We start from the raw sequence: 27,514 nt of genomic DNA, 5'->3' as shown, positions 1-27,514 counted from the left end.
CAGAAGAATGACATGGTTGACCGTGTCGTATGCGGCAGACAGGTCAAACAGGATAAGTACCACTGATTGACCACTGTCTGCACGCATGCGAAGATCATCCATCACAGTCACCAGGGCATTCTCTGTGCCATGGGCAGGACAGAAACCAAATTGCACATCCTCCAGGATGTTATTAATTTCCAAATATTTTGAAAGCGATCTGCCAACCAGGCGTTCTACAATTTTTGCTGGGTATGGCAGCAGGGAGATCGGCCTATAATTTTTTGGGCAAGCTGGGTCCAGTGTTGCCTTTTTTAAAAGCTGTGTCACCAGTGCCTGTTTCCAGCAGGTCAGTACTAAGCCACTAAAAAGAGATTGATTGCAAATATGGCAGAGTATTGGGAACAAATCTGCTCCCAGCTCCTTCCATATTTTATGTGGCAAGGGGTCCAGAGGTGAGCCGAAGGAAATACCAAGCGCCATTTTGCTGAATTCCTCCACCGATGGTATCTCAAAATCAGTTAAGGTATTCGTGATCTCTGTCTCTATTTCTCCTGCCTTCTTTATGTCTATCAGATCTCTGTCATGACCATTAGACTCTGGGCCTTCTGCCTTCACTTGCAAGGTGTCCCTTCCGAGGCCATCAATGATAGTTTTAATGTTATCATTGAAAAAAAAACGCCAGGCTGTCACGAAGGTCCTGGGTGGGGGGCGTCTGGTTCTTAGCACAATCAGGGTTAATTAGGTTATTCATTATTTTGAAAATGCTTCTAGTACTGTTCGGAGCATTCAAAATAGTGTTGGAGAAGTACTCAGCCTTCGCCACATTTATTTCTTTTTTTACAGCTAATGATGACTGTTTTCCACGCAGATTTATCCTTATCTTCATACGCCCTTCTCCACTTCCTCTCTGCCTGCTTGCATTCTAGTTTCAACTTTTTCAATTTTTCACTGAACCAGGGAGCCGAGGGTCTGCCCACTCTTTTATGGTTTTTTAGGGGAGCAGCCATGTCCAGTGTAAATGTAATCTGTGTGCATAGGGCCGCATAATTCTCCTCCACATATCTGTCTGTCTCAAAACAGCCATCAAGAGAGAACACCGGGGAGGTACTTCCCTGTCTTAAAAGGGACTTCCAGTCTCTACTGAAAAGAATTCTTGTATCTGGGACATCACATTGAGAAAGGAGCAAGGAAGGTGTCACAAGAGAGAATCTCAGCGATTTTGAAAATGAATCCACCAACAACAGAGAGAGAGATCAGAATGTTCTTGGGAATGTTGGGTTACTGTCAACAGTGGACTCCTAACTTTTCCCTGATGGCATAATCTTTACAAAGACTGACACACAAACAGGTGTCAGATCCGGTACCATAGGATGAAAGCTGCATGTGTGCCTTCTCAGAGCTGAGAGAATGTCTCTGCCGAGCCTCGGCACTGGAAATGCCTGATTATAATAAATGTTTTGCTTTATTTTGCAGTGAGAGAGAGGGCTTCACTCTTTCAGTGCTAACCCAAATGTAAGGCAATGCTTGCAGACCAGTGGCCTATTTTTCTGTGACAATTGACCCCATATCTCCTGCTTTTCCTGGCTGTCCTAAAACAGTAGGCTTAACACGTATGATCAAGTCATTCTTAGAGCTGAAAATCTTACATTGAGAAAGTGTACTGTACTGACCCCACTACATTATTGACCCTTCCTGGAAATAAGGGTATTGAGGGAGAAGTTGAACAGGATTTTCTTGATGTTACTGAACTATGCACCAAACCAAGACCTGACATACAAGATGTGCCACTACCTGAATCAGATTATGTGTTGCTTGTTGATGATTCTTGCCTATGAGATCATAAGGAAGACCTAGGAGCTGCCTATGCGGTCGCTACAGTCTCAGGTGTGGTTAAAGCCTTCTGGCTTCAAGGAGTGTTTTCATTACAAGTAGTAGAATTGATTGCTCTTACTAGGGCACGCTGTGTTTCAGACCGGCTGAGAGTGACAATTTTCACTGATAGTCTGGTGTGATGCATGACTTTAGGCAGTTGTGGTTCCAACGTGGATTCATGACCTCTTCGGGGTCACCCATCCTTAATGGGGAAAGCGTGAAGAACTTGCTTCAGGCATTTCAACTGCCTGCCCAAATTGCAGTGGTAAAAGGTGCTGTTCATAGGCAAGGCAGTGATTTGTGACTGTGGGTAACAGATATTCTGATGAGTCAGCTAGGTAATGTGCACTGAATTTGGGCACCTTTAAGGGGGAATACGTCAATGAAAATTCAGATGTGACAATTTGCAATCTGTTATTGTCTACAGTTGATACTTGCAAGGAAGTCAAGAGATTACAGAAAAAGTGCCGGAAACAGACAGTAAGGTGATGTCAGTGCAGGTTGTGTCAACAGAGCTTAAGATAACATTTGGGTTTCAGGAGATAGAAGACCTGTACTGCCATATAGCTTGTACCTCCAATTGTGAAACATTATCATGGACCTGAACATGTAGGGAGGGACGCCATGGTGCGCCTCTTTAGGCAAATGTGGTTTAACCCCAGATTGAGATTGATGGCTGAGAGTTTGTGTCACAGGTGTGTTGTATGCCCACACCAGAATGTAGGAAGAAGAACAGCAGTAACACTGAGTCATATTGGGAGATCAGGAGGTCCCTTTAACAAGATGCAACTGGACTTCATTGAGATACTAGTGTGCAATGGATTGAGATATGTCCTAGTGACTGTTTGCATCTTTTTGTAGTGGGTTGAAGCTAGCCCGACTAGGAGAAATGAGAGTCTAACAGTACCAAAGCTGTTGCTGAGGGAATTGATACCGCGTTTCAGCTTCCTGACTTCTTTGGAGTCAGACTGAGGAACTCATTTTAACAATGAGATCCTGAAGATGTTTTGTGCACCACTACAAGTCGAACAGAGATTCGACTGCAGGTATTGACCAGAGGCTTCTGCTATTGTAGAGCAGGTAAATGGCCCTTTGAAATCTAGGTAGGCTAACATGTGTGCTTAGACATCTCTGAAATGTCCTCCTGCTTTGCCCATTGTACTGATGAGTCTACTTAGTACTCCAGATAGGAGGACTCGATTGTCGCCCCATGAGATCATCATGGGGAGGGCCATGACACTGACAGCTGTGCCTGCAAATGCTCTTGTGAACAGTACAGATGACATGATTCTTGAATACTGCAAAGTACTGGCTGATGTGGTACATTCTGTATCTCATCAGGTTGGTGAGGCTTCGCCCCAGCCTCAACAGGAGCAGTGCCATGACCTTGGTCCCAGTGACTAGGTAATGATGAAAAAGCACATATGCAAGTCATGCTTGGTGCCTAGGTGGTGTGGCCCACCAGTTGATCTGGTCGCAACAACAGCTGTAAAGTGCGGATGTCTCCCTAACTGGGTAGATGTTGCACATATTCTCAGGAGTCCCATATCCCCTTTATAATATAACAGCACCTGTTCCTGATGTGCCGGTGGTTACAATGAGACAGAGGGAGCTGGTTACTTAACCTGTTGGGGACCAGCAGGCTGCTGGGACAGCATTTGTTTGGCCTGAGGGGGGTCTGAGAGAGTCAACAGTTAAAGTCGGAACACAAGGGTCTCATCCAGTGGTGTTGACTGTCAGATTCAGACCTTGGCGAATGGCTTAGTGCAGTTGTACCCATTATAATAATGGGGTAACCCAAAAGATCTATACGGACCTGGGCACAGTACGGGAATTAAAAATTGGCCTGTGACCATGTGTTTATAATGAACTCAATTTGATACTCAACAATCAGTGCCGTGTAGGAGACCTACAGCACTATTAATGGATAACTACACATAACAAAAGTAACTGTTTTATGCATATACTAGTTTCCTTTTATGCAAGCTTATGTCAGAAAGAACACACATAAAGAAAGTGCCACAATGTGTCATGAGATATCAAAACAACATATTTATTTTAAATTAATCAAAAATCACTTTTCAATTCTCAATATTCATAGGTTGCGTGCAAAAAGGGGGAGGGTATAGTAAGGAAGTGGTGGTGGGTAGTGAAAAGTACAAATCAGAAGGATAAAGAACACAGTAATATATTCAAAACAACACTGGTAACTGAGACCAAAATATGAAAACCTGTCCACGTTATCACTTTCATTTACATGAATTCTGTAAACTGTGGTGTGCATTTAATGCATTTTTACATGATGGAGGGGGGAAAATAGGTACAGGTTGTATTAAGGGCAGGCAGCGTCGACGTTTCGACTCGGCTGATGCAAGGCGGGAGCTTTTGGGCCTCAGCTGCGAGTCTTCATCAGGACAAGGGGTTGCAACCTAAACCTGGTAAACCTAAACCTGGTACCAAGCCTGGCTACACAGGTAGAAGATCCAACAATGTTTCTGGGCCCAGAGTCGCCAAGAGAACCAACGTTCAGTGTCCATTAATTAGAACCATCACTGAATCTGTGATTCATCCGTGAGGCAGCAACCTTCTGTAATGAAGTCGTGAATCATCCTGCTCGGCAATTCATTGGACTACCTTAAATGCATTAAAAATCAAATATGATGTATGACTCTGGGGAAATGAGGCTTTGTAAAAGCCAGTGATGCATCGGTTTCTTACTACTATGCAGGTTGTTGGCACGGGGATGCTCAGGGACAGTGTCATGCACAAAGGAGGTGATGCGTCACTGTAAATAGGGATGTGTAAGCTCCTGAAGGCAGAGCTGAGTTGTTGACCCAGGGATGATGCGTGGCGCAGGGGAGCGCATGCGTCATTTATGGGCATGATACCACGGTTCTTTACTGCAAAGCGGTGTCAATAATGAAATCGCCACCCAGAGACGTCTGTGGTGCTTCGAAAGTCAAGTCTCGCTGCATTGATTCCACTGCGTTGCAGCCACTGCAGTGTCGGAATTGGAGCAGTGTGTTCACAGACTTCAGTGAACTGGTGCTCAAGACTCACACATCGGTGGTCCTTCGGAGGTGCTGGTGACACTGACATTGCATGTTTGCAGTGTTACTCGTGGTTGCACAATCAGTGCTGCAGGCCCACTAGTAGCATTTGACTTACAGGGAATATATGATGTTACAACGGAAACAATTACAACTCATGGTTTTAGAACGCAGTTTTACATCGCAACTACCATTAGATCGCATGATTTTACAACGCATGCTATTACAATGCATTTTGTAAAACTACCATTACAACACATTCCATTACAATGCTTACCATCACAACGCATACCATTACAACGCATAATACTTTTAGGGCAACAGTAGGGTAAGTGTTAGATAATGTATTGGTAAAAATTACTCTTCACACTCCTGTGATTTCAACAGTAGAGTAAGTATTGGATAGTGTAGAGGTAAACATTACTATTCCCACTCCAGTGAGTGCAACAGTAGGGAAAGTGTTGGATAGTGTAGGAGTAGAAATGACTATTCCCAAGTACCCCAAAACCCATTTTTCCCTACTGTTTAACTCACTGAAGTGGGAATAGTATTTTTTACCCCTACAATATCCAACACTTACCCTACTGTTGCCCTAAAAGTATTATGTGTTGTATTGGAATTTGTTGTAATGGTAGTTTTTAAAAATGCATTGTAATGGCATGCATTTTAAAATCATGCAATGTAATGATAGTTGCGATGTAAAGACTGTGTTGCAATTGCATGCATTGTAAAGTCATATATCAATTTATATGCAATTGTATAGTCATTGTCTTGTAGTCGCAACCCCCGTCTCTCAATGCAAGGGGGCATTTTGGCTTACGGATTTTAAAAAATGGTGAGCAGCGTTTGGTGTTCTGTTATGATCATGAAATGGTTTCCATATAGCAACACATGAAAATCTTTGCAGTCCCACACTACAGCCAGACTCTCCTTCTCTGGCTGAGAATAGGCACTTTCTGTGTTAGTGTCACTTTGCTGCATTCAGAGTGAGACCCACATCAGAAAGAAACTAGCACACTTCTGTAAGAGCCTGGTTATGCTCTTTTTGTGTTTTTCCAAATACCAGTATATTGTCACTGTAATTAAAAGCATGTGTGACAGATTGAATTATTCGAAGTATAACATCCTGAAATATTTGTGCAGCTGGTGATACTGCAAAACTCAACCTTTTGGGTCTAAACAAACCAAGATGAGTTGAAAACGTAGTATTGTACCTTCAGTTCTTTCCCAACTCAAGTTGATGATATCCCTTGTTCAGGTCAAGACGGAAGAATACTTTGGCACTGTTCAGTTGCATGATCATGTGCGCTATGTTTATACCAGTATGTCTTTCTCTTTCAATTGCTTTGTTGACTTGGCACATAATAGCACAAATGTGTTTCTAGGTCTTTCTCAACAGTTTATTGCAAGTGGAAAGCAACTGTGAGGTGCTGCTGGGCAGCAGGGCGAATGTCCTCATTAATGTGAAATCACACTTTCATTGTCTTGAGCCTGCCTAGCCCATGAAATAATGACTCACCACTTCAAACTGAGTGTGGAAGTTGTAATAGAGAGATATCAGCCCCATGTCAGCAGCAGTGACTAAACTAAGTAGGCCATGAAGACCATGAATTGGCACTTTTACTGATACTGTTTGATGTCTCATTGTCACGATGAATGACCCTTGGCTCTGCAACAGTTTAGACACAGCCCACGTGTATACTTTCATGTTTGACAGGTTCAGGCATGGCACGGGAGATAGGCTGTTGAATTTTTCGACTGCCATGATGTTGATTGATGCACCACTGTCTATGATAAAGGTTATGAGGCAACCATGGACCTCTGTTGTAATCTTGGGGCAATGTCCAAAATGAATATTGTTGTTTCGTTTGGTGGTTCGCCTTTGTCTTTTGTTCTAAATTGTAACCAACCAAAGCTACATGTGCCAGTCAGTCTTTGATCAATCCTATCCTCATTGCCAGATGTAGTGTCCTCACCAGCCCAAGAACATGCAACCCAGCACACAGAGCTCTGGATTGTACGCCTTTATTCCTCAGCATGCAATCACAAACTGCTCTATGATTATGTCATAACAGTTACTAACACCTTAACATCTTTCAGCAAGTTATGTCATTCCTTGCTAAGTCTGCCACGAACCGCAAGAGTCCTAGCGCACATAATCGTATGACACTGCATTGAGATAAAAAGAAAATCTCCTACGTCATACCTGAGGACATTTTTAAATGCAATATGTCAAAGTCAAAGACAGCTTTATTTGTTTGCTATTTCATACAATCATAAAAGCACTTATCTAAAACATACATATAAATTAAAATAAATATTATAAAATGAACATCCTGTACATAAATCACTATTCAATTGATTGTTCATACAGTTAAAAAAGTAACTAAAAACAAAACACATTACACATTATAACATGCAATAGCAATAAAAGCATAATTCATATCGTTTGTAAATTCATCAATAATACTAATATGCCCTTTGCATTTATGTGACCCTTAAACTTCAATTACCATACTTTTCCTGGGGTTGACTATTTGCTTTAAGAACATTGCTATCTTCCAAGTACTATGTACATTATCCAAAAATTGCAAAGCAATAAATGCTGGATGGTATTATCTAATCCCGAAACGTTTTAGGATTGGAACAATCCACACGTTCTTCAATTCTCTAGAGAATTTACAAAACAAAAACACGTGCAGGGTGGATGGAACTGAATGATTGTCACATGGACACAATTGCAATCCTTGGGCCCACTCATTTATTATTGGAAGACTAAGAATTCTATGAAAGATCCCCAGCCAAAATCTTGTCAGTAGAAACCGATCATAACCCCCAGGAATGACTGTTAAATATGGCTGAATATTAAAAGTAGTTAAAATCAGCTGGTTCTGCTGAACACTAGACTTTAAAATCTCAGCTGATAATCTTATCGTGTCCAAGAGTTGGAGACCCTCTTTTTTTAAAATCCTTTCTCCTAACCATATGTAAGGTGCTTGGGTCAGTAAAATATACAGAATGTCCAAGATCCTCCATGAAATCGCGGACATACCTTAACCGAGGAATCTTTAAGGCCCCTTCCAATTTAAGACTATCCATCAAGATTTCCCTATTTAGCTTGGTCCAAATTTTTGTCCACACTCTGTGCCACAAAAGGATGGGCTCCAATTTTATGAGGTCCGAAATATGTGGCAGGCCCAGTTCCGCATGACAAACATACGAGGATTTACTGGTCGAGACAGACAGGATATACCTCAGTGTTTTCTACTGTTTGCAACGAGTACGTATCAGCAAAGCCCCAAACACCTGCTACATACATAGCTGTTGGGACGCTTTTGGCTTTGTATATCAACTCCACAGGGGGTCGCCTGCCCAATTTTCTTGAAAGGTTTTTATGGGCAATAGTAGTCCTTGACAATGCTAGCTTTTTTGCTGATACGGCTTGTGACCATAAGTCAAATGAGTATTTCAAGGTATGCGAATCTCTTTGTAGGCTCCATCTTTTGTCCATCCACAAAGATGTTCTTGCATCTATGGCTTCCACGACCACAACCACACCTCATTATGAAGGGCTTTGATGTATTTTTTAATTTTAATATGATTTATTTTAAGATTACTTGTGGAAATTGGGATTTACTCATGATCCTTTGTAGTATTGGAACCCAGTATCACCAATACCTGTACCATGGGGTGCACTTGACCACTCTTAATGAGGGTCTTCTGTTGTAAACAGTATTTTATGGTTGCATACTCTAAACCCACAGTAGTTTCTGCAGGATTTAAAAAACAATGGATTAATTTGCATCTCAACCAGAGGCAGATAGGATGGCACTGATACCTATATTTAAGATCGTGACTGTAAACCATGTACGCCAGGTAGAGAGTACATTTGATCTCCAGCATTCAAGTGGGTATGTTGGCACGCAGACTCTATTTTCCGATCGTGCTTCTTCATACAGTACAAAGGGTTTCTTTAATGTTAGTCAAGCTAGCGGTTTCAAAGCATGTCCGATGCATATTTGCTCCAGGCTTTGACCTTAAACAGCACTCTGTACTACTTGACAATTATATCTAACTGGTGCTAACATATACTGAATTTAACAACTATAGTTGCTGTGTCTTGTATCTGCATCACATATACTGTACTCGCTAAGTAAGGACTTAGATTCACCAAAATGCTGGAGGTAATGGAAGTGACATCACACACCAGGTGACCGCTGAAAGGATCACAATGTTGAGCCTTTGTCCCGGAACATCCTCGCGGAGAAGAAGGCTTATTTCGCGAGAAAAATTGAAGCTGCTTCCAATTCCTGTAAGGAGCTATTCGCCATTGTGCGGGAGTTTACAACATCTCGCGCAGCACCAACTCAGACCCCTCCTCCTGCGCCTTGGGTCAGGGCGATTGCGGACTTTTTCACCTCTAAGATCCAGCGGATCCAGGACTCCTTCCATGTGCTGGAGCCGGAGATGCCAGGCCTGGCGGAGAATGCCGCTGTTTCCCGATCTAACGCGGGTGTGGCCCTGGCAGCTTTCCCTCCTCTCTCGCTGTCCGCTTCACTTGACCTGATGGCTGGGCTTAAATCAGGTTCCCCCCGGGACGCCTGCCCCGCAAAATTTCTGGCTAAAATGGCAGCTGTCATTAACCCACTCGTGAACCCCTTGTTGAACTGTTCTCTTGCACAGGGTGTGGTTCCCCAGTCCTGGAAGCAGGCAATGATTATTCCCCTGCTAAAAAAGCCTGGCCTGGATGTGGAGGTGTTGGCGAATTATCGACCTATTTCGCTTCTGCCGGCTTTTGCAAAGATCACTGAAAAGCATGTCCATAAGGTGTTTGCCGATTACCTGGAGTCCCATGACCTACTGCACTCCACCCAGTCGGGTTTCCGCGCCAATCTTAGCACCGAAACAGCTCTCCTGGAAGTCTCGGAGGCGATAAAGGAGGTGCTGGATTTGGGCGGGAGAGCGATGCTGGTGATGTTAGATCTGTCGGCGGCTTTCGACACCGTCCCGCATGAGGGTCTTCTTGCAAGACTCTCAGAGATTGGTCTCTGTGGGACGGTGCTCCAGTGGTTTCGATCATTCCTGGCGGGCCGTCGACAAACGGTCTGGGCTTCTGCTTGCTCCGCCGAGATGTCGCCACTGGGGGTCGGAGTTCCTCAGGGCTCTGTCCTGAGCCCAACTCTATTTAACATCTTCATGACCCCTTTGGCGGCACTGGCGGAGTCTTTCGGGGCCCAGATCGTTTCTTATGCCGATGACACCCAGCTCCTCTTCACCTGTGAGAGGGGTGCGGACTTCGATGGAGGTAGGATCCAGGGTTGCCTTGAGGCTGTGTTTCAATGGTTCCATCATAACAGCCTCAAGTGCAACTCGGATAAATCCGAGGTCCTCTTTTTTGGGTGCAGTTCGGATCCGGACTGGAAAGTGTGGTGGCCTGAGAACATGTTTCCACCAGCAAGTTCGTCCCAGGTAGCTAAAAACCTTGGGATTAAGATCGACAATGGCCTCAAACTACGCTCACAAGTAATTGGTCTCACTGGTACCTGCTTTGGCTTACTCCGGATGCTACGCAAGTTCCTTCCCCTGCTATCGGAGGAACATAGGAAAATCACGGTGCAGGCGATTATAGGCTCGAGAATCGACTATTCCAACGTCCTTTATCTCGGCCTGCCAGAATACCTGCTTCAACGGTTACAGGTTGTCCAGAATTCGGCAGCACGTGCCATCTTTGGACTATCTCGCCGTGCTAGAGCCTCGGGCCTCCTGGAGGCTCTGCACTGGCTTCCTGTCCGGAAGCGGATAATTTTTAAGACTCTCACCCTGGCACATAAAGCCTTGCACACCTCCGGAGCAAAATACCTTCAGAAAAGGTTGACTTTTTATCATCCTGCCAGGTCGCTCAGGTCTGAAGCCCTGTTTCTTGCGGCGGTTCCTCGTGTGAAGAGAGCGCGCATCGGTGGCCGCTCTTTTAAATTACTAGCGCCGCAGTTGTGGAATAAACTGCCTGTGTCCCTGCGCAGCATTCCCAATTTGTTGGCCTTTAGGAAAGGGCTCAAAACCTGGCTTTTTATCTCTTAGCTCTGGCCTCTATTAGGCTTTCTTCTCCAATGGTTTTCCTTTATTTACTCTCCTTGTTGTGTTATGAGATTAGTGTGCAATTCAAAGCGTCGGGACACTCTTTCGAGTAGCCGCACGCTATATAAAACCCCGGTATAACATAACATAACATAACACCTTAAGGCCAATCGGAGACCTTCAGTTTACCGTTAGGAGACTATGGGAAGTGCAGAGAGTGCATACAACTGCATTCAACAGAGAGATCAATGTTGTATTTGTTTGGGATCGATGGTTTGAAGTGAGGATTAATTATCCAATGACCCATAATTATATGGAACTTGGACTCCATTATGCTACTGAACTTCTCATAACAGCCAAACACAGACAGTGTGCTTGTCTTGTACTTTTCACATTTATTGTGTTTTCACTTTGGTATAACATCACATGTGAAGCACTAATAACACTGAGCCAACTGAAAGACTCAGGTAGCACATTTATAAATAGTTGTATATATAATTCCTCTTGCTCATGCTTTGGTAACCTTGTTGTGTGTAACAAGATCCTAGATGTGTATTTCGCTTGCTGAGGCATCCAACCTTGTAACAGTAATGCTAGAATTATTACCTTGAAGTTCACTTTACTGATGTCTACAGGAAACATTGTAGCCAAATATTATAGCCTCATTATTTGTACACCGCTAGTGAACCAAACCATTTCTATGTTTCAAAATGTCTGCTGACGTAAGTACACATGTAACTACTTAAGAAAGAATGGAGCTTGGAATCGTTGTAGGCATTGAAGAAAAAAAAAGAAACACATTTACTGGAACACTGTCAGCATGTTCGATAATCCTGATTTGTATTGACATGGAGATGACACTATAAACGTAGGGGCATATTACCAACAACTAGCGATATTTATCGCTAAATGTACTTTTTATCGCCAAGCATCGCTGGATATTATCGCAGAGATAACGTGCTATTAGCAATGTTTATCTCTAACCCGATAAAATATCCGGCGATAGCGGCGAAATGCGTGAATATCGCTGAGAATACAGTGATATTCATGCATTAAAGCCAATAGGGTCTTAGCCATAATATCCACCTCCCATTGGATATAATGGCTAAAAACTGGTCTGAGCAGGCGTTAGCTTTGGTGATATTTGCGCTTAGCGCGCATATTTCCATCGCTACGCCTGCATTGATAATAGGCGATAGCGATGTTAGCAACTGCTTTCAGTCGCTAACAGGTTGGGTACGCCCACTTTGCATGTCATTAGCGATAAATATCGCTGACATGCAAAGCGGCCCCCAAACCGCTCGCTATCACCTAAAAGCTGTCGCTAACTGATGTTAGGGACAGCTTGCTAATAGGGCGATATAATTATCGCAGCTTAGCGGCCGAAAACGGCCGCTAAAGCGGCGATAATCTAATATCGCCAGGCTTGGTAATATGCCCCGTAATTCGTATAGATTTTCCCATATATTGGGATTATTGGGCGAGTATGTAGAATGTGAGGTAGAACTTTGTTCTGAATACGGTAACTTTAAAGTGTTTGTGAATACAGCAACTTTGAAAAGTGGAAAAGGAAGCTTCTGTGTGTGTTGCTGTGTGAAAAAGCTAATGAAGGAATCAAAGGTCGGTTATTTTCTCCTTCACTGCCTATACAGTTTGGCTAGGAAGAAAAAAGTAATCCCTTATTACTTGTTTTCTCCAAATAGTTTCATTTTTTGGATCTATACTGCTGAAATGTTCGTCTTTTGGGGCAATGAAAGCATATTGAACACCTTTCACTGCATTAGTTGTATCCACCAAAACATGGTGACTGAATGGGAAACAATAGTATCCATATTTGGCTTTGATGTAAGTCACTGGTGGTAGAGCACAAATACTGCACATGTGGTTAGAAAAAGAGTCAAACAGCCAATGTGGGGCAGAGAAGACTTTACACCACTCACATGTGGGGCTAACAACGTAGCAAATCGACTGGCAGGTAACTGAATAATATAGTAGAGTGAATCCCTGGTGCTAAAAAATAAATACCAACTCATTTTAACATTTAAAACATGAAATTTGGCATACAGCAAGTTCATTTTAGGTGTACCTTCAGGATGTATGCCCCAATGGCATAGTAGCCAAATTTTGAAGATAAAAGTTTCAGGTGAAAAGGTAACATGAGCGTACATTGTTTGTTTACTATATAGGTCTATGGCTTTACATTGAAAATCGCCTGTCCAGTGAAAAAAGCCCATTCATGCAGTTCGGGCTAGGTACCCCTTAGGAATTCACTTTTTAAGGTGTTTTACTAAAAACTGAGGGGCAGATTTAGATTGAAAGTGACTCCGTGCATTCTGCAAGCCATTTGGCTGTGCCACATTGAGTCACTTTCAAAGCACAGGGATGATACATATTTACAACAATATGTTGCATCTCTGTGCTTCCCCCTGCACTGGCGCACAAACTGCAGCCATGCACCGGCGCAGGTATCCTTGCACCATAGGATGCCTGCGTGGTGGGGATATTGTTTATGTGCAAGAAGGGGCACCTTCCAGCCAAAAAACAATCAATACAGCCATTTCCTCTTTCAATGTGAGCTGTAGAATGCAACACACATTGAAAACAAGGAGAGGTGAAAACATTTCTCCTCGTTGCACCTCCCTACACCTCGCCTGGGTAGGTGTAGCATTCAGAGGCATGTCCAGATTTACGAGGAATCGTAAATCTGGAAATGTGTCTGGTTCCATGGGTGTTGCGTGGGAACACCCACAGCAACACCCATGGAACGCAAAGTGCTGGGTGTAAAGCGGACATATTTACAAGGACAGGAAAAGTCACGCAGGGAGGCTTTTCCTGTCCTTGTAAATATGAAGCAATTAAATAAGCCCCCAGTACGGCAAAATCCATTTCTTTGGTGAACATTCTTTTAAATAAAAAATATTACAAGAAACATGGTTAATATCTGCTGGTCAATAATCTGAAGTCAAAGCCAGTTTACCTAGCTGGAAAGTCCCGCTATGAATTTCATGTAGCTTTCGTCTGTCTCCTGCAGTATCTTTGACCCAGTAGAGGCTTTCAAACTCTGAAATGTTTCTAAGTTCAAAGGTCGAAAGTACGCAAAATCAGTTAGAATTGGATGTTTGACCGTGGTTGTTGAGACGTACTAATCCCATAGAAATCCATTGCCTGAATCTGCCTAATAAAGTGATTCTGATAGACATACGAATAATAAGAGCATAAAGGAATACCTTATTCAGCTTTGGGTAAAATTGTGACTTTGAAATGATTTGGCCGTCGGAGGACTAAAACAAAGTAATAGACCTACTTGAAGTATCCTTGAAAGCCACTGTGGAGGCTTTGAGTGAGTAGCCTGAGACTCTCCTGGGACACAGAAAAGTAGATGTTGGCCTTGTGGAGTTCTCCTTGGCTACAACATCCATCCTTGACCCAGTGAAGGCTTTTAAGCTTCGAAAACGTTTCTAAGTTCAAAGATCAATTGTACTCAAGCCTCATTCCATCATACAGGTCCCCTAAAATAAACCATTCTAAACTCTTCCCTCTGACTCTTTTCCCTCCACAACCAGCTTTTTACTCATCCGAAAGCCTCTTCCTACTGCTATGACCTCCAAAAAAAATCTAAATCCTTCATTCTTCTATCCCTCCACTATCCTTTTCAATCAAAATAACAGATTAACATGTTCACTTCTCAAATGTCATATTCCACTATACTAATTTACCACTAATCCTTTATGGGTTCCAGAGTAGCGTGCTACTCGCCAATAAATCGCTTCAGCAGGGTTGCAAGCACTTTATAAATGCAAACCTTTTTCCCCTTTTCTTTATGGGTTTCCGGAGTAGCGTGCTACTCGCCAAACAAAGTTCTTCAACACCCCATCAGGGGTAACAAGCGCTATATAAACACAAAATTCTTTTCCTCTTCTATCCTTCTGCTATCCTTCCGAGTACAAATAACTGACTAACCTATCCACCACTTAAATTACTTTCATATTTCACTATACTAGTTCGACACTAGCTCTTCGACTCCTCGTCAGGGGTAGTAAGTGCTATATAGTTGCGCAATTACAATACAATACAATACAATACGGTTGACTACAAAAATCAAGGTCTGCGGCGCCCAATAGCATAACACTTGCTTTTGTATTTCCAATAGAAGTCTCTTAGGGCATATTACCAACAACTAGCGATAATTATCGCTATGTTGGCTTAGCGGCAATAATTTTATCGCCGTGTTGCGGTGATTTTTATCGCTTAGCAGCCTTGCTATTATCAAGGTTTATCTCCTAAGCGATATAAATCGACCGAAATGCATGAATATTGCTGTAAAGTCAGCGATATTCATGCATTACCGAGCTAATGCTCTTAGCCATGTTATCCACCTCCCATTGGATAACATGGCTAAGAACTGCTCAGGGCAGGTGTTAGCTTTTGGAGATATTCGCGCATAGCGCGAATATCTCCAAAAGTTGGTAATAGGAGATAGCGATGTTAGCGACTGTTTCCAGTCGCTAACATCTTGTCACGCCCACTTTGCATGTCATTAGTGATAAATATCTCTGACATGCAAAGCGGGGCCCAAGATGGTCGCTATCTCCTACTAGCTGTCGCTAACTGGTGTTAGCGACAGCTAGGTAATCGGGAGATAATTTTATCTCCGCTTTCTTGGCTTTTAAAGCCAAAAAAGCGGAGATTAATCCCTTGATAATATGCCCCCTTGTTTTTTTCTTTACACTTGAATAACGCATAATTGCTTTTAACCATGTGAATGATAACAATTAATTAATGTCTTCTAAAATGTTTTTTTATTGCTTCTAAATCATTTCCTGATATTAAACTTGTTTAGGTGCTGTTCAATGCAACAACTTATTTTTCTTTGTGGAAGCCTGCTGATTATACCAAGTTACCATAGGAAAGCACAGGATTCCTCAGAGAAAGTTTTTTTACTTGTAGGCACCAGAATGTTTACACAGAGGCAATAAATACTGACGCCTCCCTTATCCCTAGTTAATAACCCAGTTACCCATATCCACTGTTAGAAAATATTTTGATCGCTTTTGTGTCATCAATTATGCTGAATGTCTTTTCTCACAAGCTTTTTTCCTCTACGAGCAAACCTGTAATTGTAGGAAAATGCAGCTGTCTAATTATGAGGTATTTCTTAGATTAGTTGACCCTTATATAAATTGATACTTATGATTTATAGGTAAAATAAAATCAAAATATTATTTCAAGGGACAGCTTGAGAGTGCTAATGAAAATGTAACTTTATAACAAACTTCATGTAGCAAGTCGGCAAGGAAGTAGGTGAATGTGCAGCACAGTTAAGCACCTTGAAGTGAGGCTCGTGCAAGAAGATTGTGTGATGTCATATTACAGAGACACACAGCCTCCCATCTTCTCGTCCTACCATCAGCCTGTCATTACTCTGGTCTACTTCTTGTCTATCCCCTATGATGTCACTGTTCCTTTGACAAATAAACAGATGGAGGAGTACCACCATAAGACCTGTCAAGGTCTCAGTTAAGTGGGAGAAGGGAAAAGAAGCAAAAGAACAGGGAGTTGTCCTTTTCTAAGACTGTTCCTTTGACCCCCACCCTTTACCGTCTTGTTACAGGTCTAAGTACAGTAAGCCAACCTCACTGTCCCCACACAAATATATGTCAAGATGGGAAGAGTGACCACCTTGCAGGCAGGAGGAGGATGGCTACGAAGTTCCACGCCTCCGTGTAGCCACAGTGACCCGTGATCCTGCCCCCCCCAGCATTGGCGGCATGCATTGAGCTGACGAGTGCGGCGTAATACCTCTGCAGAGAACTGATGCAGGGATTCGGGTGGATTTAGACGCGGGGCTGACTACTTTTTGAATTAGCGGCAGTGACAATCCCCAAGCGGCTGTAAACCTTCGGCGGCGCGGGCTGGTAATGAGGAGGAGGAGCAGCTGAAGACTTTGTGTGGTGGGAGTGGTGTTGGCAGTGCGGCGCGATTAAGCTGGGAGTGCGCCACTGCTCAGCCTCAATCGGTTGGCGTAAGAAAGGCCTGTCTACCCCCCGGCGGCCGCTTGCAGGATGACAGCGGTGAGGCATTGAAAATGCCGTACGGAGGGGGAAAAACGGGGTACGGATTCAGGCGAGAAGGCCTGTTTGGCAAAAGGAGATGAGGGGGGACTGAATTGATTTTGAGAGTTATTTGCGAGCTCAATTCCAGTACAGAGCAATAAAGAGCAATAAAGAGCAAATTAAGCAAAATTGAAGGAAATTTGAAGAAGACAAGGGACACGTGGGGGTAAAAGAACAAGAAAGACTTTTTATAGGTCGTGTAATAAGGAGTGAGGGGAGGAAAAATGGGTAAACCTCAGAAAGATGGAAGCATTCTCAGTAAGCCCAGAAAAGCTGATATTGCGGCCCGTCTTAAAGTAAAAACAGGTCAAGCCCTGGCGAAGAAAGCTGCACGTCAGGCTGCTAAGAATAAGAACAGGGGGAATAACTCCACCTCCCCAGGTCTGGACACCACCTTGGAGAGCTCAGAGGATGAGCTCCCCCCACGTCTACCTCCTTACAATGTGAGGGACAGGTTGATGTTGTGGAGTCAGGAGCCGAACAGGCAAAAGATGCCCCGGCGGTGTCAACAAGTCCGGTTCAAGTTGGCCCGAAGAAAGGTGCAAAAGAAATGAAAGACTTTCCTTTGTTCATAAAGAAAACTACCCCAAAATCTTCAAACCCACAATTCTCCTTCTTAACTTTGGGCTCAGCCTCCAAGCCATCAAATGCTTCATTACCAGACATAGGACAGGTCCCAACAGTATTAATACCTCCTAGAGACTCTGGATTAATGCAACAAATTCCCGTAATGAACTGTCGGGGGGATCAGCAGCATCAGATGAACCAGACTCAAGCACAGTCTCAAGTACAAGTTTTGGCAGCACCCCTCATATCCTCAACCCCCCTGAATGAAGTAGAATATGGAATATCTGATCTGGATCCATCTCCAGTGCAAGATGCAGCTGATAAAAGAAGGGAGTTCACGACGGAGACTTCAGTGAACCCGGTGGCATTACACCCAGTAGTATTACAACCCCTTTTACAGCCTATAGTTACAACAACTTCAGACAAGACCTCAAGAAGAGCACCACCACAGGCTCAATCGGTCTTATCAATTCCATCAGTACAGCTGGACTCTAAGGTGGGAAATACGAGTGTCGGTACCGATATCTTGTTCGAAAATTCCAGCCAAAGTTCAAAAACTAAGGAGAGGTATCAGCTAGACATCCGAGATATGCTGATTTTGATCCTAGAAGAAATACGTGAAATGAAAAAACACAGCAAGCAGAGATTGCTGCCCTGCATTCGAGACTGAAGAAATGTGAAGAAACAATGTCTGGGCTGCCGAGTAGATTACAGGAGGCTGAGGCTAGAATTTCTGTATTAGAGGATCAAATGAATATGGCTATGGGAGAGGCCAAAGAGGCGGCAAAAAAGAAGAATTTTCTTGAGAGCAAATTGGAGGATCTCGAGAATCATTCTTGGAGATCAAACCTCAGGATCCTTGGGGACCCTGAAGGTATGGAAGGCTCCTAACCTATCCAATGGGTGAACTCATTTATCGAGCAGAATATATTGCCAGAGTTTGAGGGTGACCTCACTATTACAAGAGCTCATCGAGTTCCTGCCCAGTGCTTTCCCAATTTTACAATTCCTAGAACTATCTTGCTGAATTTTGCGGACTTCCGGATCAAGGAGGGGATCCTGTCAAAAGCTATTCAGCAGAGACAATTTTCTGTGACAGAGACCAGTAAATGTCGCATATTTTCTGACATGACTGATGCTGCTAAGCAGAGGAGAAAATAATTTGTTAAAATTCTCCATTTATTTAAAGCTCATGGCGCACAAGCGTCAATTGCCAAGCAGTCGAAATTGAGAGTTTTGGTTAGAGGGAACTTTTTTATGTTTTCAGATCTAGAAGAAGCACAATCCCACTTGAAGGAGATCTTAGCAGGGGCTCGTACTTGAATACATATATATGGATAGTCTCAACAATAGCAATAGTTAAGGATCCCCTCCTTTAATATGTAAGCTGGGCTGTATGCTCCTTAGAATAGTCTTATGATACTGAAGAGGATCTGTAGCCCGGCAGCTTCATTATTTGTGTTTTTCAAAGATCTATTATATGGTGGGAAACTGTCTGCACGATTGATAATTGGTACCACACGTGCCTCTTCAATCCTAAATATATGTATTGCCTGCTAGTAAATTAAAGAACTAATAGTGATAACCTTGCAGGGGGGCCAGGGATTAGTGGGGACACTTAGGGTGTGACTTCATGACACCCAGGCTAGATGGGAGGGGCAAAATGTGGTCACCGTGGTTGGCTAGGGGTTTTCCACATTTCGGAGGGAGGTTTCTTTTCAGGGGTAGGAAGGAGGGGACTGGGTTAACAGCAGTAAAAAGAGTACTAGCAAAAGGTACAGCTATTACACAATCAGAAGTTCAAGGTTATTTTGCAATTAGAAACCTTGATGGAAATTAACAAATGTAAGATCTTATCAGTCAACGCTAATGGAATTTTAAATAAACAAAAATACGGCGCCCTTATAAAATGGCTGATATCTTTTAATCCCCAAGTGGTGTTCTTCCAGGAGACACATCTAAAATCAAATTCTCCAAAATTATTTCTACCCAGGTTTTTTTCTCATGTATTTTTTGCGTCGGCTGGTCTGGCCCTGAGAGGAGTTGCCATTTATTTCTCCAGAAAATTATCTTGGGAATTTCTACAAGTTCAGAGAGATCCACAGGGGAGATGGCTATGGGTAATTGCTAAGTTACAGGGGAAAATCATGAATTTGATAAATTACTATGGTCCGGTCTGGGATGACATATCCAGTCTGGTCAAAATCAATGAGCTTTTGAGGGGAGTTCCGGGGCAGCTTATTGTAGGAAGGGATTTTAATTTCATACAGGATTTGAAAAAAAACACTTCAAATAAAAGTAAGAGACAACTGTACCCGAACACCAAAAGAATTATGGAAGCCCTTAAGTTGGAATACCAATTAGTAGATCCCTGGCGAAATAGCAATCCAGATAAAACACATTTTACCTGCTATTCGCATCGTTTTCGAACTGCATCTCGAATCGATTTTTTTCTCATATCAAGATCTCTCCAGGTCTCTAAGATAGGCATTAGGTGTAATCCCTTCTCAAATGACACAAAAGTTGAGCTTGAAATTGTATTTGGTGGGGAAAACAGAGAGCGGTCCAGGTGGCAGCTGGACTGCACTCTGCTCCAAGATCAGGATTGGGTGGAGGGCTTTAGAGAATGGATCTCTGAATTATTCTAGATTAACGAAAATACTGTGGAGCCTTTCTCTGTGTGGGGCAGGTTCAAAGTGGCAGCTCGCGGTCAGATCATCGTTTATACGGCTGCCCAGGCAAATGGCAGAAGGTTTAAAATAGCCAAGTTACAACCTGCAGTTGAAAAAGAATATGCCCTCCAGCTTCAGCAGTATCCCAATCAACTTGAGCAAGTGAGAGCAGCTCTGAAAGACTTTTTTGCATTGGAGGAAATTTGTAGTTCAAAAAAGTCCCAGCAAAAGGTGTATGAAGATAGTCAGCTAGTAGGGAAACTTTTGGCTAACACAACAAGAAAAAAAAGGAGTCGGCAATAATATCGAAGGTATGGGACTCCCAGATTGGCCGGGAAGAGGTCAATGGTGATAAGATTCCACAGATTTTTTTAGAACATTTCCATCGTATTTATTCCACAGAGTATTTAGTTGGGGAAGAACTGATCCAGGATTTTTTCTCTAATGTAGATATCCCTAAACTTTCAGACAACCAGATCAGTCAATTAGGATCTGATATAAATTCCGCCGAAATATTGACTTCTATTAAAGTAACAGCTGTGGACAGGATGGCTTCCCCATCGAATTTTATAAAACCTTTTCACTGACACCTTTGAAAAAACGATTAAATTATATTAAGCAGGGAGGTTTGGTTCCCGCAACTTTTAACCCCTTCTGTGCGTTTGTAGGCCAACAGCCATCGCGAGCACTACCTCCGTAGTGCTGCGCACGTCTGTTGGCTGAAGCGTCCCCGCCCACTCCGCACCACGGCAGAATTGCCACCGTGGTTAAGCTGTTAAAGAAGCAATAATTGTGTCATTTGTTAAAAAAGATAAAAGTCATGAGGATGTAAACTCCTATAGGCCCATCAGTCTGTTAAACTCGGACTATAAGATTTTAATGAAAGTATGGGCCGAACATTTTTTATTTGCTGCCCAGGAGGTAATTCATAGAGATCAGACAGGTTTTATAACGGGGAGATATATGGCAGCTAATGCTGAGTTTTTAATACAAGCCCTGGACTATTTTAACACCAACTTAACCCCGGCATGTATTATAATGGTCGATGCTGAAAAAGCATTTGACCTGGTTAATTGGACAACCCTGTTTTTTGCCCTTGGTCAATTTGGTTTCCCAGCTCAGGTTATTGATATGTTACGCAATATTTATCAGGGGGCCTCGTCCCAGGTATTAATCAACACAAGCGAGCAGGATCTATAAAAATAAACCGGGGGACTAGACAGGGTTGTCCACTTTCGCCGCTGGTTTTTACTTTTTTTATAGAACAATTAGCAATTAAAATTTGAAATAACGCTGCTATCCAATCCCCTATTCCCCAAACGGCCAATTTGAAACTTTTCAAGGACGACATATTTATTTAACTGGTGCCCAATAAAGAAAATATGGAAAGTGTATTGAGAGAATTCAGAGATTTTGAGCAAATTGGGGGCTACAAAATAAATCCTAATAAAACGGAAGTCCTTGCCCTCAACACCGATCTAAATCTTCTTCCATCTTGTTTGAGTGTCCAAGCCGCTAATCAAGATCCAATTAGATATCTTGGGATATGTGTAACCAGCCAGTACCATCAGTTATATCATCTGAATTATACAAGAATGAAAAATAAAATCAAGAGACTCTTGGATCAGTGGCTTTTACTCCCTCTTTCACTAGTGGGCAGGGTTTCACAAATTAAAATGTCGATATTACCGCTACTTATATTTCTGTTTAGGAATGTCCCCATTAAAATTAATTTGTCTTATTTTAAAGAAATGGAAATGATGCTTAGAGGTTTTTTTGGGGGGGAAACAGTATCGAGGGTCAAGCTGTCAGTAGTGCAATTATCTATTGCCCAGGGGGGCCTAGCTCTACCTCATTTAAAAATGTATTATGAGGCTGCTTTTTTAGATATAGTGGTGGGATTGATAGGATCTAAATGTATTTGAAATAGCTTCTTCTTTGATAAAATGTTACAGGAAATTGGTTCTCAAACTCAAGTGTTTTTTAAAAACCTCCAAACTTCCCAAAAAAACTAGATACAAGACCTTAAGGGAATATTCTTTTAGACTTCAGTCCTTTTTTAAAAAGACCGGCTCCTCGGGTACGCAATATCTGAGTTTGAGGGACTGTACCAGCCGAGGCCTCCAATTTAGAATAAGCCATCTAACAAATTGGGAAAATTGTGGGCTACGGTAGCTAAGACATTTTGTTATTCAAAACAGGGTGGTTGCTTGGCAAGAGGTGATGGCAAGGGCTGACTCTAGGAGACCCAGCTGAGCAAACGTACTGGGATGACAGGATATACAAGGTTCAAGAGAAATGTCGGAATCTCACGGGGAGGGGGAATCATCAGATACAACCTCAAAGGGCGGCGTACAAATTTCTCTCCTGTAGCTATTCCAAGGTCCCCAGATCTTTGACCATTTTTGAGGGCGTCCCCTAGCAACATATGTAGTCTTCTCCCTAAACATACACCAATCTAAATTATTTTCCCACCCTTCACGCGAGGGGGCCCGCTCCGCTCCCCATAGCTGTGCGATATCACGTTTGGCAATCATATAGCCCAAAGCTACCCATTGCGTCTGTGAGTTATTAAGTCAGTGGGTTCCCATACGTTAAGCAAGCATCTCCTCGCCTCTGGGGAAAGGGAAACCCCAAGCACCTCTCTAATTGTATCATGAATGCTACGCCAATATGTACCAACGGATTCACACTCCCACATATTATGCATAAAGGTACCAACAGAGCCACAGTTCCGTTTACAAAGCCCCGAGTCTGAGAGACCCATATGCACCAATCTAGGGCCCGTTAGATAAATTCTGTGTAGGATTTTTAACTGAACCAGACGGAGGCGAGCTGGAATCGCAACCTCTCCAGTCAATGACACTGCTAACTGCCAGTTTTCATCATCCAGTTCAAGTCCGTCCTGTACCCATTTGTCCCTCAGTGCCCCAAGAGAGTCGGTCCTGTGATTAATCAATTTCTTATATATGAGAGAGATCGTCTTATCAGGCAAATGTCCATCCAGTATTCTGTCTTCCAGAGGGGAAGACTCTGAGGGTTCAGCACCACCGGAAAATAGTGACAGGAGAGAGTGCCGAACCTGCCCATACCAAAAAATTCAGAGGGTGCAAGCTTATATTCCTTCTGCATCACGTCAAATGATTTAATCTCCCCCTTCCCCCAAATATCCTTGACTGAGGAGATACCAATAAGTTCCCATCTATCAAAGCCTTTTGTGTTCCATAGCTTACCAAGGTTCTCAGAGTCCCACCCGGGGTGGCCATGGTCAGCCTATCCTTCCAGCCCATGGAGTCCACAGCCCCATGCCACACGTGTACCGAATGCTTAGTAGGCCCCGTCAATTGCACTCTATTAGGTCTAGAATATAAGGCTCTGTTATAGTTATTACCGGGGAGTAGCCACCTGTCCATGGCGTAACCGGGATCGTCAATCCGACCATGAGTACAGTGATTAATTGCAGCTAAATGGGGCACCCAGTAATATCGCTTGACATCCGGGATTGCGATGCCACCATCGTACCATGAAAGAGTCAACTTGTGTAGTGCAATACGCGGCCTCCCCTCCCACAGCAGACTTCGCTGTAGACTCTCAATTTCCCGGAAATAGCTTGATGGCACCACATCTAGGGAGTTTTGTAAGGCGTAGAGAAAGTGTGGGAGGGCCGTCATTTTAAACAATGCCGCTCTGCCTAGTACTGAGAGAGGGAGCTTCTTCCAATTGGATATATTACTCATGAGTCTACAAAGAGGGGGAAGAAGGTTACAAGAATACCATACCGATGGATCTAGAGATAAATAAATCCCAAGATATTTGAATCCTTCTACACTAACCTGTATAGGAAAAATTACTAGGAGGTACAGGAGGATCACTCCTTAACACAAATAAGACCGATTTGTTCCAATTAATAGAGAGGCTAGAGTTACGTCCAATAGAGGCAAGGACATCACAAACTACAATGAGAGACTTACGCGGGGAGGCCATGTACAACAAAATATCATCTGCATATAGGGAGATGCGGTCCTCCCATTCAGGGGACCACTGCAGCTCCCTACTCGAGGGCTCCCAGCGCATCCAGGCTGCCAGAGGCTCTATAGCCAGTGAGAAAAGAAGAGGGGACAGTGGGCAGCCCTGTGGGTGCCGCGTCCCAACAAAAAGGGGGCCGAGACTTTATTATTCACTACTACTTGTGCCAAAGGCTCCGAATACAGCAGGCGCACCCAGCCAATGAAGCCAGGGCCGAACCCAAATTTGGCCAACACCGCCCAAAGTATGGAATTCTTATCACGCTGCCTTGCCTATTGAACTCGGAAGACCTTGGGGTAAAGATATCCGGAGGTTGAAAATAAGTGTTTTAGATGCCAAGCTAATTGTCAGGCCGGGTGGCACCATATTTTTTTTACCTGTCCACGACTGGCAATCGGGAAGAGAATTCAGCCTGAGGCTGAGCCGGCCTTATTTGGTATATGTAAGGATAGAATGATGTTAACTAAGGCTGAGGAGGTGTTTTTGTTTATCTCTTGTACGGTAGCCCTCTCCTTAATCCTTCAGAATTGGAAATCCAGTGATGTTCCCTCACAATTGTAGTGGTTCAATAAAATGCAAAGGACTCGTAACTTTGAAAAAGCATATGCAAGTCGGTTGGGAGCCATTAAGAAATTCGAAAAAAATTGGAAGTGTTTTGGAAACTTCAAAAAGTTGAAGGGGGGTGATTAACACTTGAGATTGATATTGATGTCCAAATTGTTTCTTCTGTGGTTGCACTTGAGAAGCATTAGCACTTTTTGTGGCTGTTGCACTTTGTATTATTTGCACTTTTATGCTGTGGCACTTTATTGCCGGTTTTTGCACATTGTCTCTTTTTAAATTATTGATGATGTCGTTGGCTGCTACAGTTATATCTTTTTTAATCTTGTTATGGAAGGAAGAAGCTAATGTTTTAAAAGGTTTCAATAATTGTGTCTTTAATTTCTTGATTGTAAAATGTATATCATGTACCTAATGCTCTGCTCAATTAAAGGAGTAGTGACATGGCATGCACTGAGCAGTGACAGATGACCTCTCCACATGGACTAAAAAGTGCCATCTGCCTTCCCCAACTGCCCTTCAGCTGAGAACAGGAGAGCGGCCCAAACATATACCCTCCACCTGAGCTGCACCTAGTCCCACAGATATGTAGTGAGCCACCTGAGTTCGTGACAATCAGTACAGGAGCAAACCTGCCTCACTTAAGTGATGATCAGTCCTAAATTATAGCATTTTTGTTTAACAGTGAACTTCACTGAAGTGAGATTCACACTCGGTCATCGGATCTACTAGGAACCCTAAAATGTGAATGCCAGTAATGGCCGAAATTCTGGCACTATTGACTGAGAAAATAATTTTTGGGCTGCATCCAGTGAGATCTTACATGCTTTTCTTTTGCTAACCCAAGACATTAATTAGTAGGTGTGTATGTGTTCCTTTTTATTCTGAAGCATGCAGAAGTGCCTTTTTCCTTGATCTGTGGTTTCCTGGGAAGTATAAGCAAAACCCCAAAGTCACATGATGTGATGGCCGGGGTATGGATATATAGGGCCTTTGGGAGAGAAGAAGTGGACAGGATTTGGACTTTTTTTGGTGCAAGTATCGCTTTACTGAAAGCTTTCTTTGTTTTAAGGTTAATAAATGGCTGTAGCAGGACAGCGTAAGAAGGATGATTAGGCTAAAGAAATAGGCCATACTGAATGGTAAGCAACCCACATCTAGAGTAGTCATTCAAAGCGTTAAAGAACCATCCTAGGAGACACCACTGGAGGTAAGTTTGCAGCTGTCAAAAGGAGAAGATTCAAGACATGATGTGGATTCTAAAAAGCCGCGAGGGCCAGACACAGGTACTTCTGATAAGAATTGAAGATGTTTCAGTAATTCATGGATTATCTTTCAAGTGGTATGTCGAGGGCAGATCCAAAGAACATGGTAGTCTGTTAGGAAAAGACACATTCCCAAAAGTGAACATATCTTTGCTATATCTGGAGGGCAAAGGTACAGTCTAAGAAGATATGCTTGTGGAAATTTTGTGGTAAATGACGGGGACCCTGCGTACCAGTAGGGCTGGGGAAATGACAGACACAGATAGAACTGAGAAGGAGAAGTGCACATTGCAGTCCATGGTGTGTTCTTTGGAAAGCCAGGAGGGTTGGGACATAATCTGAAACAGTGAGCATATTGATCTCTGAAGCTAAAGTGAACCATGTGGCATTGCCTGGCAATGTAGAGTGCCATTGAGCATTGGATGGGCAGGGGAAGCTATTTATACTGCAGTTCCTGCCCTGAAGAGAGTAACAGAGGTTTGCAGAGCACCAAGCAGCCCTTTCTTGTAGTGGAGAGGCAATGAGGAGATTGGCCTTTAAGACAATTTGTCAAAACTCAAGTACTAACTAGAAATTGCTTTTCATTTTAAAATACTAAATATAGGCGTATGACCAGAGCACATATTACTGTGATGTAGAAATGATATTCTGAAGACCAAAAGGGATTCCACTTGAAGTAGAGTTGATTTGGGGCGTCTCACCTGATGTGGGTTAATTTTGTGTCGACACTAACCATTGCCAACCTAATTTCAGACAATGATAATGCTGCAGCATGGGAAAATGCTCCTCGTGGTGCAAAAGAAAAAACGGTGACCTCAAAAGTAGCTTTGCATTTTGCATGGACTCACTCCAGAGTATGCAACTGATAACAAGGCTGGTCTTCTCACAATAAAGGCATGCTTCACAGATGTGTCCAAAGTAAAATCTGCCCTTTCCAGATATCTTCCCGGAAGATTATCTTCCAAGAACGTCGAGTCCGAATTACATTATGCTTCCGGGGCGTATTGAAAATAAACTTTGCTTCACAAATATCTACATAATACAGCTGAGCTTACCAGAATCCTCTAAAGTACACTTGGGCCTTCCACGTCTCTGGACCGACTTGTTCCCTACGCAGATTGTGCTAACAAGATGTTTCCAATTCAAAGATGCTTCAGGGGAGTCGGCATTGTGTTGAATAAGTAAATAGTTGTGCAAGGGTGTCCACAACAAGATGTACTTGGAAACACGTAATTGACAGAGATCAGGTAACCCATGTGTCCTATGGTTTACTTTTTCACCATTGAAAGTTAATGGGAAGGAGCGGAAATGTGGTGGAGAATCATAAAGCA

The 27,514-nt window shown here is 43.0% G+C and overlaps 1 protein-coding gene across 1 annotated transcript in view; it reads left to right on the top strand.

The window, feature by feature from the left end:
• The window catches only part of MYO18B (myosin XVIIIB), a 1,710,199-nt gene that overhangs the window by 72,852 nt on the left and 1,609,833 nt on the right, over positions 1-27,514 (top strand). The window lies entirely within an intron of this gene.

This window comes from Lissotriton helveticus, chromosome 11 (genome assembly GCF_964261635.1).
Source record: "Lissotriton helveticus chromosome 11, aLisHel1.1, whole genome shotgun sequence".
In the NCBI taxonomy this organism is placed as follows: domain Eukaryota; kingdom Metazoa; phylum Chordata; class Amphibia; order Caudata; family Salamandridae; genus Lissotriton; species Lissotriton helveticus.
The sequence above is the reverse complement of the archived record's forward strand: the minus strand, read 5'-3'. Positions and strand labels throughout refer to the sequence as shown.